Source organism: Ptychodera flava, chromosome 12 (genome assembly GCF_041260155.1).
Source record: "Ptychodera flava strain L36383 chromosome 12, AS_Pfla_20210202, whole genome shotgun sequence".
NCBI lineage: Eukaryota > Metazoa > Hemichordata > Enteropneusta > Ptychoderidae > Ptychodera > Ptychodera flava.
Window position 1 is genome coordinate 4,557,875 of NC_091939.1, and position 14,809 is coordinate 4,572,683.

Sequence of the window (14,809 nt, forward strand, 5' to 3'; positions counted from 1 at the left end):
AAACAATAGATATTAGGCCGCGTGAAAGACAAATAAATATTGCGTCCAGGGAAGTTTTTCTCCCTTGTTAGGGTTCTTTAACCTTTATCTGGACCATGACGTTGGCGTCAGTGGGTTGAAAAAGAGACGGACTTTTTAGATAAATATAGCACAATATATCATGCTAAGCGTCGCTAGGGGCGCGATGACACCGTATTGTCTCGGCTACAGTGAACCGACACTCTCGTCATCGCTTTCGCTCACAAATTGGCCAATGCCCTTTCCATTGTTTGCCGCGATTGGAGAAATAAATCACCCGTCGTCATCAGCGAGGGATTCCCCTCCATTCTTTGCCCTGAAATATCGCCAATCTGAGAGACAGAACTTGGAAGAAAGTAGCGCGGTGGTGGTGGTGGTGGTGGTGGTGGTATCGCTGGGCCGTTCACACGAGTGAGGGGGCTTGACTGATTATAAATTTGAGGTACATCCATGGTGCTAAGTTCCTCAATTGTCCACTATTGACAAGTGGACGTAAACTTGGGTGGTGGTATTAATCACGTGCCAATAGGCCATCGATAAGTCGCTACTGTAGTGACGAACATTTTTGGACTGGCATGCTAAAAGGCACCAAAGGAACATTGTAATCGGGCGTTAGCCCGGGACACTCAATATGCAAGAGCCAGCGCGACCCAGCTTGCAACAAAAAATGCCGTTGGGAGGAAACAGCTTGGTGAAAATCAAATTGATAGTGTTTTTAATGCACAGCTTCGTACATTTCTATGTGTATGGTATGGTGCAGAACAAAATTTGAAGCTCAGTGCATTTATGATAATGGCAGGAGAATTGGTGGCCGAGTTGACGGTCGGCTGAACATTAACAAGGCAATGGGCCCTCACTTTAATAGTCCACTTTCGATGTGAATAAGGGCCGCACTCTCTCGCTAAAGAGGCGATCAGAAAAGGAACCAACCGAGTCGTCGAGTTTTTAAAGAACTTCGGAGGCTTTGTTTTCCTGGTGGCGTTTCAGAATGGGAATCTCTCTCTCAGTTTAATCAAAGCGGCCCTTATTCGGCAGGAAATTTGCTGATAGGTGATGTACTGATGCGGAGTTTTGGAGACCCCTGTTTAAAAAAAACTTGTAAGAAAAACAAACACGACTGAAAATGTCTCCACAGGGGATAAGTTTCTGTGCTGGACGTGTATGCGCCGATGGTTTGCAATGACAGTAAAGATACGATAACGCTAAGTTGGATGAGAAAGTAAGAGTTGATCGTGAACATGTTGTTCACACCTTTTTATGAAGTGAGAGACTGTCTATGGTTTGTTCTATGCTAAGTACTCGAAAATGCTGTGAAACGGTTAACAAACAATTATACAGAAAGCGAGAGGTGTCTTTACACGACGGTAAAACTCTTCATGGTGCGGCATAGGTTGTTTGACCCTCGAAATTCTAAAACCCGGTGGACGGTTGACGAATACATATAATAGAATGGTTTATTCAGATAGTCTGATGGTTGGCAGCGGAAGCCCCAGACCCCGACAGGACCGACAGATCGCGTTCGTATTTTCTTAACTTTCCCGGGCCCACTCTTGCATGTAAAATGCACCTTTGACAAACAGCCATTGTTGCTGAGCCGCATTAGCATTTGAACGATCTGAAAGGGCTGGTTATTTCGATACGGGCAAAGCGGCTTGGCGTTGTTGAGAATTGCCGAGAGAGCTGTCTAAATAAATTTAGCCATGGCCGCCGAGGAAAACAGAACAAACACCAAAAGACGAGAATTCGATACAGACGTAAGGGACAGAAATTCTGCGCATTTTTTTGAAAATCTAACCCATCGTTTGGCCAGTTTAGACCGCCGAGTTTGCCTCACCCAAGCAAAATAAATAAATAACATTTTTTTTTTTGAAAAGTCGGAAAACTCGACATAATATGCCTTTCGATTAATATTTTTTTAGATATTCTCTGAAGGAGACTAGTTTTAACTCAGCATTTCTGGTTAATTATATGCATAATTTAGCTCGTCCCGCCAAATTTTTAAATGGCCTATTTGGAAAGAAATGTCGTTCATTTTATTAATATTGTAGCCCTACACTTTTCCGTCTGTGAATTTTTCACCGACAGAAAAAAAATGATCGAGCGCAAAAATTCAAAACGAAGGCCCCGCATTTGGAAAAAATTACTGAACTTTTTTAGGCTAAAAAGATATCCCAGATGCGCCAGACGGCGACTGAATCTGTGTGTGGTATAAAAGTATATCGCCTACCTCTTCTACATATTTCAGAAGAAGCAACAGGCAGAGGCACTTTCTCCACACGTTTACAGTATAGGCTTTCAGGAAATCCATCCCCGTGTTTGCGTTCAGTCCTACTTATATAACGCAACATCGGGTCTCTTGTTTTTTCTACGCCGGTCTTTGAGAGGCCGAAATCTGTTGAGCGGTTGGCGAACGACAAGAGATTTGCATTGTGCGAGTCATGCATGTCACACACATCTCGCTGTTTACTGTAAGCTATACCGTGGTAATGCTTCGACACTTACACTTTCAAAAGCATGAACCCCCAACAGCTGGTGTTCAGCAACCCGACCAGAGTCACGTAAGATACATTTTTGACAAGCTGCTATTTTTAAACGAAAGCATGGTTTCCATATTGCCCCGTGGTAGGCAAGAAATCCACGCAACGCAATGGCGATTCTGAAGATCGTGAGTTCAGGAACTATGAAACCCTCGTCTGTGAAATTGAGGCTAGCAAGAAATTGAGGTACACCGTACTCGTCAATGCAAGGGAAAGTTTCTGTCAACCTCAGAGGGTTCTGAGTTCGACACGCCAAACTTTCTCAGTTGTTCAGTCTCGCAAGACTCCCTTGTTAACATTGCAACTGCCATCCACGTGACTAAATCAAACAAACTTTCATTAAATGCCCGGGGTCTCATACAATCACGATAGCTCTTCCCTTTCGATGAACCGTGGGCGTTGTCTTTGCACAGAGTCAGGTAACATATCAGATCTAATGACATTATCACATTTGTCGGTCACTAAATTTTACTACTAAAATGACTGTCAAACTGGCTGGCATCGTTTTGTCTATGGTTGCAATATGGTACTTTTCAAAAAGCTGTATTTCTCCTAGCGAAACTTCAAAGGTATCTTGGACAAATGGACAACTAATTTACCATCGTTCCTTCACTGCATCGATTATAAGGGGTGCAATCTAAGAAAAACAAATAGTATTTCATTTTCTAAACCTTCGAAAGACGTAGACAACCAAAACGGGATATACGAAAACATTACTATTGTATCAGACTCTCAAAAAAGGACATCGGAAACTCATGGGACTGGAGAAACGAAACACAGGAAGACATTTTACAATTGAACTACGGGATTAGAATCAAAATCTCGTGGGACTTTCCAAGAACACAAGCCACAGAAACGTAGGTAAGCTACCAGGCTTGTCGTGAGCTTTTTATAGCAGACTTAGTGACTATACAACCTGCTCCTGTGTCTCTTCCCCTAGGGCGAAGTTATAAGTTTTTTCCCTATGAGTTAATAACCTTTCCTTTTCAAACACGAAGCTGTTGATAATTCAGAACTCGCGAAATGTTCAGAGGTGACTGACGCCGACTGCAGGACTATCGGGCGAGGACGCATCCATCGACTTTGAGACTTAATGGCGTTGTTGGCGGGAAGGACGCATGGTGAGAGATTATGCTCGTCGCCGAGTGGATCTCACTGTACGCTGATTTGGTTTTAATTAGCATTTTCATACATCAAAGTATAAGATACGGCTGATGATGGGGCTTATCGTTGCAATCGTCAACAGTGCCACATCATGTAAAAACACTCCTCTCTATCAGTCTTTCAGGCAGAATCAGCCTTTCTAACCGAAGGAAAACACCGCCTCCTGTCGGTCAGTAACTGATCACAATCCTAGCGTTCTGATATTAAAGATGTACAGGTATACATATATCATTCTTCAAACGCACAAAAAAATCCGTCTAACATTAAAAACTCTCTTTCACTCACATTCAATCGACATATTGTAGATTACAAGATACGAACGAGAAGCAAAACTCTCACTCCAATATCCACTTGCCCTCAATCAACCCGCCCGGACCGTGCCCAGACACAGAAGATTTTGATAATTTTACTTGATTTTTTTCAGTCTCTCTTGGAAGTATATTTTAGTTTGACATTTTGGTTTACCGATGATGTAACAGTTTTACAGCCTAGTTACGTAAATAATATTATGTAAGTAATATTTTGTCGTCTATAGAGGATTTGAATCTTTGTATTACACCAAGCAGAACACACTACATACACAACGTCAGTACGGACTCCCCCCCAACCCCGTCTAAAACCAATATTGAGTCAACCCCTATCGTTGTTTTACACATGGCAAAGTTGGGCATTGACATACAGTGGTGGGTGGTGCAGGTTTGAAAAGGTATAAAGCTATATAGCGGCAAAGTTTACTGCACATTTCACATTCATCCGGGTAGTCCGCACAGTGGTACGATAACTTGGTCATAGGTTAAATAAACTTCCCCCTTGGATTTTTTTTATCATATTTGGAAATTCAACGACATATCCTGAAACGTGAGATCGTTGGCCGATCACTAGCTTACAGTTTTGTTTTCTGTTGATAACATTATGGCGCATAGAAACTTAACCAAATACCTTACCATGTCTACATCGGGTCCTTTGACGTGGCTATTAAGTGGTGATTATCTCAGTACTTGTTATAGTCACTGGATACATTGAAGAGCAAAGCCAGGCATTTGAATCTCTCGGCATTTGGAGGGATATCAGCTGTTATGCCTCTTCAGTCGATTTAGTGGTACGAAGAGACTAATACCGTGAATCACTTGGTAGCTTTGACAGATTATGCAGATGTACTTTTGCCAAGAGTTTTGGAAGTTGTGCTCGCTTTCAATTTGTAGACATTGTAAAATTTAAAAGATTATATCGAAGTTCGGAATGACTTCACGTCGGCAACAAACAATAGATAATATGTTGCTATTTACGATGATCAGAATTCTGAGCGTTTCGGCAGGCATCTGGTCGTAGACTCGTGAAACGGCGCTAATAACATATATAATGCTCAAAAACCATCAATATTTACAAATATGTAAGTTTCAAGAGAGCTTGACTGAACCCTGCTTAACACCAGGATTATGACACTTATAACGGGAGGATTATCTTGCAAGCTAATATTAAGCGCTAAGCTTCAATTTTTGTGTCTTGTGAACAGACATACTGGGAATTGATTATAGTTACCCAAACTTTCCATTTAAGAAACAATGACAAAGAACGTCCATACATTATATTTTCAGTATACATAACATTTCCTTCCTAAATTTTCGCTCGGTTTTTCCACGATAACGCTTCTTCGACGAGACTCCAAATGCACAGCGATTAATAATTATTAGCAGTATTAATAGATGACCTATTGGGTATAATATCACGACTATAGAGTTAATATCAATATTTGTTTTGTAAGGACACCCGGTCCCTAATTCCTGTTCCCTGGTTCTGTGCAAATGGAAAGAGGCCGTCTGAAAAAAACCATCGGACAGTTTCCAGTGTCAGCAATTTAGAAACCAATGTAAATCATCAACCAATGTGCCACCCATCATTCAAGGTCGCCAATCTATGAACCCACTTTTAGTCTCCAGGTATTTACTGATAGGAAGATATGCAATAGGTCTGGCCATCCCTCTAATCATGACCTTCCCTTCAAAATGGCTTTTGCTTGACATCTTGCTTTCCATTATTCTTACCTAATGAAGTAAAACGTCGAATATTTAGAATTTGAACGGGCATGTTTTGAAAATCTTCCACGATTTATTGGTATTTTGCGGTCATCACTTAGCTGTCTTTAGGCTTAATTAATCTAGTCAGCAACATTAAACATAGCATACGACAGACACCCTGCTCTGAGTATGAGAAGCTATGAGCCAAGCCCTTCCTACGCGCAGTCAGTCAATTTATAAGAAAAATCAGAGACATGGAGAGATTCATACGAGTTTCCTGAATCTTGTTTGAAGCATATTAAGTCGACTTTCCATGCGTCACTTTTATTCTGTCGATATATTCCACGTGCTTGTTTATTACTGTTATCTACGAACAGTTAAATGTATTTGAGGCCTGTGTGTGTGTTCGTGATAACAAAATAATGTAGGACGTACCCTATAGACGAACGATATGATGCCGTGTTTTATCGTAAGGTTTTTAATTTCGCTTGCCTCCATGAGACAGTAATGGAATAAGAATTATTGAACTAGACGAAGGCGGACTGGAAAGGAGAGATAAAGGCTTAAGTGAGCACTAGAGACACGTTTAGCTTGAAATATTAGGACACCGTAAACAATGCCCATTGAGACAAAAAGACATGAACACAGAAATAAGCTCATGCAATGTTGATATCACTGAGATGGTTACTGTTGTACGAATATACCTCAACTATGAATACCTGGAACTACTGAGCACGAAGTCAGGGTCACGTTACAACAGTACACCTCATTTGCTGTAACTTTCCATGTACTTCAGTATTATTTTTGTTCTGCTGTGAAATAAGGGGTCCAGTTCTACTCCGAAAATCACGTCAAAGTACCCAGTATTCAATTGTCAACGCAGCCTGTATGTGTGTAATACCAAATATATTTGAAGCTGCAATATAGGGCTGCACAGGCAGCTTGTTGACGACTGCGTCTACAAATTTAACCCGAATGAGAATTCAGAAGTAAACAACAATATTCAGAGCACATCATATACAATGCTATGTGATGTTTAAATTCTAGCAATTCTTATTTCAGTACACTCGAGGGAGAAAAGAATATGTTCTACGTTTTCTGGAATACGTGAAAAATATCAAAGGTATACAGCTATTGTTTCAATGATAAAACAAGACGAGAATTCTACGAAAGCTTTTGAATAATTAAAGCAAAAAAATGTGCCCTGCTCAGCTCATCAATTGACTATTTACGAAACATCCATCAACTGCTGCGGTAAGAGCCATTAAATATTGCTTTCAATGATTAAATGCTATTCTGAAATTCTCACGAATGTGGGTGATTTGAAAACAATCAAACAATGCCGGGCTAATTTTCTGTACGTAGGAAACGCGAGAGTCGCTGCCAATAGAAGAGCTTTAGTTCAGCGCTGAATGTGAAAGGGAGATCTCGTTCACTGGGACTTCAAGTTGTTCTTTAAAGAGACTAAACGGACGTTTAAGGTTTGATTGTCCTACGTTTGTTTTCCCCCTTTCGACGGATGATTTGCTATCGGCGACTAATTAGTGTATATTTAAAAATAAAACAGGCGAGGATAGAACAATGGGCAATCAATGTGGCCCCGCGATACAAAAGAGTATGATACGTCAGTCGAACAAAGAGACTTGCCAGAGACGAGTTCTGTCGTCGCTTTAAAAAGCTTTCAACGCCACAAAAGGAAGATGTTTCTCATTAAATGGGAAAAATTGCCAAGTTGGATAATTAATACCTACGCCTCTGTTCATCCCTCGACGGGAGTTCAACCTAGCACGCGCCGCTGGTTTAGACAATGCGCTGGCTGTGGCCCGACCACGTGACGCAAGCGACGTATCTAAGCTAAACAGGCTTTCGGGGTCTAAATATCTCCGGTGGAGTTGATAATTATAGTTCAAAAGTAGTACTTAATGAGGAAAGCGACAGTCAAGCAGTGTTTTGGGGGCATGAATGGCACAGAACCAGAAGATTAAATTTCTTCCCCCGAGAGAAACACGATGTCTACAGACACCTGTTGCTGTAAGTGCAATCGAGCAGTTTAAAAAGTTTATCAAAACATGTGTTACTGATAATTAATTCTTAAAATTCTCACGTTTGAGAAATCTTTCAGAAATGTTACTCATTCGCCCAATAATTTACCAATTCCTCCGGGTTCTGCACATCTGCCAGTTCTGTCCCTATGTATGTATTTATGTATGTATGTATGTATGTATGTATGTATGTATGTATGTATGTATGTATGTATGTGTGTGTGTGTGTATGTATGTATGTATGTATGTATGTATGTATGTATGTATGTATGTATGTATGTATGTATGTATGTATGTATGTATGTATGTATGTATGTATGTATGTATGTATGTATGTATGTATGTATGTATGTATGTATGTATGTATGTATGTATGTATGTATGTATGTATGTATGTATGTATGTATGTATGTATGTATGTATGTATGTATGTATGTATGTATGTATGTATGTATGTATGTATGTACATTAATTCGGCCTAAAAAGCACGGGTGTGTATACATTTTGTCGTGCGTACATGTGTGTATGCATACACGTGACTGCATGTCTAGATGTTTCTTTGGATGGCTGATTGTATACTACGAATATGTATATTACTCAAAAACATTTTGATATTTCACATAACCGCAGCGTTGATCACATCTGAAGCGAAAACTATTAATCCATAAACGATGACAGACTTTTCCAAAGCCAAAAATAGATCAACCTTGGACTAATTTCAGTTGATTACAACAGCAAATATAGAATGTTGATTTAAAGGCAAGCGGCCTGACAGACCAAGGGGCGGTGAACATGTGTCCAACATTGATTTTCAAAACCGAAAATTGGCTTAATAATTAATCTCTGCCGATTGAGCTATTTTTGCTACGGGTCTCACATGAGTACCTTACCCGTATAACAGTATTGCGTTGCCCAACAGTCAGTTCGATCATATTTTCATGTAAAGTAACATTAACGACGTAACCATCACGAAATACAGTATGGTTACATAATGTCGGATAGAATTTAGTAAATGGAAAAAAAATGACCGCCTTTTCACTGTTTCCCGTGTACTTACAGTCAACGTGGAAGCGTGATGTCATCCTTGTATAACGTCACGACAGACGTCATCATTGGGTGATCGTTTTTGACACAATGTGTGTGGGGGAAACTTTTAAAGGATGTACACAAAAGAAAACACTGCGTGCCGACCATGAGTGTCGATCGATTGCATATCATTCATTTTATCTGCGGGATTTGACCAAAAACAAGAGCCACAACATTCTCATTGCACGCCCGGTCGATTTGATTTTAATCTTTATGGGGGCATGTGCAGAGTCCATAACTATGGAGGTCACACGTCATACAATAAAGATAGATAGTATGTTACATACCTTTGTAAAATGTCTACAAGCATTACTATATTTTAACATTTTAAACGGTCACAAAGACGTAAATCTGTTGTCTGACCTACAGTTACCGTTTTCAAGATTTGGACTGCTGGGTCGTGTGACGTTTGATACATGACGTTGAATCTCGGCTATGATCTCGGCTATGATAATTGACTTAAACAGTTATCAAAGTAGCCGTCGTGCACATCTCCATCTCAGAGTGACGCGGTCTCACAAGGCGCCCGCCGCTTGGTCGTCACCCTGAACGCAGGATACGCACAAAAGCACCATTGATGACAGACAACCTAAATTTAAGTAGGGTAAACATAATTTGCCATTCGTCCGTTTTTATATCTATGCTGCAGTGAATTCCCTTGTTAAAATGCGATTGACAAATCAACATACCGTGCAGAGACGTTGGAAAATTCGATGATGAAATGGGATGAATTCCACCTTTTATCATGTGTCTATTATGACTTCTAGAAATAACAAAGAACCCAATCCAAGCCTCCATCCCGGTATATTTTGATCAAACACCAAACGACTATCATTTCTCCCTTCATCATCTCAGCTAAAAGTGTGCAATTTTTCGTAAGTGTGCAACTGGGAAATCAGTTTCGTCAGATCGAGTGATAAAAAACTCATAAATGCCGCAAAATGTCTCCGTGAGAGACGGTATTGCAACCTTTGGGATGGATTTTGGCAAAGGAACGACGTCGTGGCATACCGTCACAAGTGTGCTGTAATTACAACACACAACACAAGTGATACGCACCGATGAATTTTTCTAATTATTTCGATAAAAAAATTACGGGTGTCACAAGGGTTTAGAAAAATGGAGTTGTCGTTCTTTATTTCATAATGGGGAGAAAACTGTAACCAATCAACCTTGAATGTATGTATGTATGTATGTATGTATGTATGTATGTATGTATGTATGTATGTATGTATGTATGTATGTATGTATGTATGTATGTATGTATGTATGTATGTATGTATGTATGTATGTATTTGCGTGTGTGTATGTAAAATTAATTATAGAATATTGCATATTTCAGGGTTTTTTCCAAAACTGCCGAGGTGCGAGGTTAATTATCATGAATGTTTAAACCACTGGCAGTACCAATAGTAGGTCATTTTGATGTCTTCCTGTAGTGAAACTGTTTGGTTTGCGATTCGACGTGAAGCGTGCGTGCAATTAAGTATTGCTGCTCTATAAGCTACGGATACTTCTTCCGGAAATGTCAGCAAATGCAAAAATTGCCTGTTTTTTTAAATACTCATCGAGTTTGGAATTTTGTTTCGCTGCGTGTTCATCTCCAATTTAGAGAGGTTATAGGCAAACCCGATGGGTGCCCTGCGGTGATGTCGGAAGTCGACGATGACTCTGGTCGCATTTTGGAATCTTGTTGAAGATTGCACAAGTACCAAACATGGCTTTGAAGGTTAACCTTGACCCGTTTATGGATGCGGCTCACAAAACTGCTGACAAAATCAATCGTCAGTCAACAAAAGAGTACACGTTAGAAGTGTGAAAATGATATATGATTGAATCAACTCTGCTTTTCTATGTGATGCGGAGGCTATTTTCCATACAATATCTACCTTTTGGATGTCACTGTCACCTCAGCAAGTGTTAATTCAATTTAAACCGGTCATTTCTACCACCGAAATCCGAATTCCACATTCTAAGAGTATTTTCCAATCTGTGGCCAAATATCTAAATGAAGTCGTTCTCACTCTGGTTCTGGTGAACAAGTTCATGTACAAGTACTTCTGTTTAGATCCGCCTTTGGCCGACGAACGTATGGCTCGCGGAGAAAATGCTAGCATTCTGAACAAATAGTACATAATGTAGCCCTTGCGAGGTTGAGCGACAGCTTCTGATGTCCTTAAGTCCAAAATAGCAAGAAAGTCCCAACCTAGAACGCGATTTAAAACTTTTGGTGTCAATGCTCAATTCTTTTGGCTTCAAAATAAGATGTGAACTGTCTCGTATCTCCTCTTTGCCGCAGACAGGACCTTTGTACTCGATACTGTATTTAAAGAAGTCAATCGATATATTTGGTGACGTTTGGATGATTTGCCCGGTTGAACTTCGCGACGCACGCGACTGCATTCACATCCCTAATCTCGCTGAGATGGTCTGAATATGTTGTCGACTTCTAAATGACTGAGCGGATCCAGCATGACTAAGCAAACGGGGTGTGGGTCTATGCATTCACTCATTCACTCGGCATCTCTCCCTGTTCCGAATCGGTGCACGCTCGAGGAGTTCGCGCATTTCGCGTGAAGTAATGTTAATAGTTCACGAGATTTGGCGATGCATACCCAGGTATTCATACCCTGCGGCCGTGACTTCGTGTACGGATCAATGAAGATAGATCCATGAAACCGCTTTCCTTCGTGAATAATCAATAAAGTTAACAAAACTATACAAAATGGAAATCAAATCTGTCGTTATGACTTAAGTAAAATGGGAAAACTCTTTGGTCACGTCAAAGCTTGAAGATATTTATGTTTTACTCATGATTCGCCTGTTAGAGCAACATTCAATGGATATGATTTATAGACCGTCATGCCTGCTCCATATTATACACCCTGAAACACACGTACACATATAGACCACATATATAATGTATACCTCTACATTTGCATATATAAATGTGTGTACGTATATACGTATGTACGTATTAAGAGAACTTTTATTTTCTTTCGTGTGTGTGTATATATATATATATATATATATATATATATATATATATATATATATATATATATATTAACACTTTGCGCTATGTTGTCGTCAGGGGGCACACTGAATTCAGAGGAAAAGATTGATCAATTGATATATTGATTGATTGAATTTGGAGTGAATAATTAGGTTGGTATTGCTCGCAGATATCTACGACAGGAGAGTTAAGATTAAATACGACAAACACTCGGGTTTGTGATCTTTTAATGCAATCTTTTAGATTCCGCGCACAAGTTCGCCAGTAAAAGAGTCATTCGATCACTTGAGTGTGTTCGATGCATGCTCGTAGAGGCGGAATATCCCATATTCTTCCATCGGTTGGCCATGTCCACTGATTAGTCGATTAATCGGTCGGTCATGCCATGAATCGATCGAGTCATAATGGGCTCTGAATTGTCATTTTACTGGTCAAAAAGGTGAGTGAAGCAGTGTGTAAATATTTAGAGAGCAGAATTATTCAGTGAAGACGATGGTAACACACAATTGCCGCTGAAATTGATTATTTAAGGTTTCTAACCATCCGACGCGCATGGGTAATAGCACTTCGCCGCCAGACCGTCTTAAAATATCGCGCGGCAAATGTAGACGAAGTTTTCTAAATACAGTCATATTCAGGGACAATCTACGCTGTAAATTTGCAATTTTATACCCTCGCTTACACAGCATTTCTAATTTGCATGGAGAGTTAGTACAAGTGCGGCGAGCCCCGTGCCACCCCGAGGCGTCCGACGACCTTAGTGATTTTGCCGTATTTTAACCGTTTACTCGAAGACTTCATGTTGAGATCCCATAAAAAAGAAAATTACTGGCAGGAACTTGAAACACCTGTACCCTAGACCCTTGGGACCGTTTCCTCTATCATTTTACTCCCGGTGAAAAAATATCAAACAACGAAGACCTCTTACCGTTGTTTGCGACCTGTCACCGCATCAGTGTATCTTACCATATCATGGTGTCACTTTTCAGCAGGCCGTGTCTCGTTTTTTTAACCCAACTCCCGAATGGTTCGGAAATATTTTTTTTCTTTCCGATGTCAGACCAAAACCTGATAAGTACTCGAAGGACTTTAATTTAAAGTTTTAGCAAGACTCTCACAAATAGGTCAGTGTTCATTTCTCGACAAACATAACAAAAACAGGCTCAGGTTGTTTTTTTCTCCGATCATAGCAGTGTTTCTCTTGAATATATATATTTCTTGAATACATATATATATATATATATATATATATATATATATATATACTTTACACTTGAACGTCGTTAGTTTATAATTTCCTATATAATTTATTTCATCCCGTCGGATCCAACTTGGCTGGCTTTACCAAGCTGATTGAATAGACGTGCGGCCCCTGCCTGTTTGATACTTACGACTATGACATTCACTCGGAATTGGTAAAATTGACAGAAGAACATACATTATGTAAAAGATGGGCAAAAACACGTTATTTCTTCTAGCCAGTGTTGGCTTACCATACTTCCATTAGACGGTTTGCCAGTAAATTTACGTTTCAGCGCCTTGTCTACATTGTTAATTCACTTATTTGAGCGATACTCATCCGGCATTTGTTATAAATATTTGCGAATATATCTGCCATGGAAATACTCCGAGCCCGTAACCATCGACAGAGTAATACTGCAGATGCGCCGTGGATGTGCGCATGGACGGCCAGGCTCAGCCGCGGAAATGTGTCCGAGTTCATATCATCAGTAATTTCAAGCATGACGCTGCCATCAAAGGCGAAATCAAAGCGAACAGACTGGAAAAAAGATAGTATCGAATCGAAGCGATTACTTGTTCAAAGCTTGAAGCTAATTTAACCCTTTTAATTGCAATATGCCGGGCGTTAGGACTCAATAAATTAAACAAATGCTCCTGTTTTATAGTCTTTTGATCGACGCCTGAATGTTAGATGAAGTTCGGGGAGTACAGCAATACCCACACGAGGTGGGAGAGGAAAATATTCTTCCGACACAAGGTCACTTGGCTCAACATTTGCCTCTGATGGAGGTGAGGATAAAACGAGATGGATTAAAGTTCCCAGTAATACCTTCTTCATTTTTCACCAAGGCTGACGTCACTACCATTGCCATAATGTCTCTCTTTGTGTCATTAGAGTCAAAGTTATTTGTTCCAAAAATGGGGTTTACGGTCGTCTTGGTAACACTGTCCCTTGATATTTAACATACTCTTGATTTCCGAATTCATCCCAGCTTATAAGAGTCTTAATAGTATTCCCGGTCGTTAATATTTCATAATCATCGCATGACGGCATTTTTGCGTCGTTTTTTTTTCTAATTTTTAAACGCACTTTGAGCGATTTTTAAAAATGATATAGAAAAATTATACGTGTAGAAATACATTTTTTTGTTGACGTGCAAAAATGTGAATCTTTTTTTTTTCAAAATTCAAGCCATCACACACATATAAACCCATTTTAAATGACTCCAAATGATGCTTTCGAGAGCGTGTGGGAGAATTGCTCTTCTTGGCGCAAACTTACTTGTGATGATATCTGGATAAGGAAACTTATTCCGGCAAAGATGTCTGTCGGACAGTCTATAATTTATTCTTCCCACAAGGGATCAGCTTTCCTAACTTCCAAAAGTTTGTGAGCGATGTACATCTCTCTCTCTCTCTCTCTCTCTCTCTCTCTCTCTCTCTCTCTCTCTCTCTCTCTCTCTCTCTCTCTCTCTCTCTCTCTCTCTCTAAATCGAGTTCATTTTTGTCTGTATTCACCAGACGCATAACTGTTACCAATAGCAAATGTCGTCCCTATTTAAATGTTGTAAGCCTCTGACCGCATTAAGGTGTACTAGGCTGATCACTTTCCAATGACAAACAATACTGACCACGCCAAACCCTTATGATACATGTATGGTATCAGGCAAGAGGTGACTTTCAATCGAT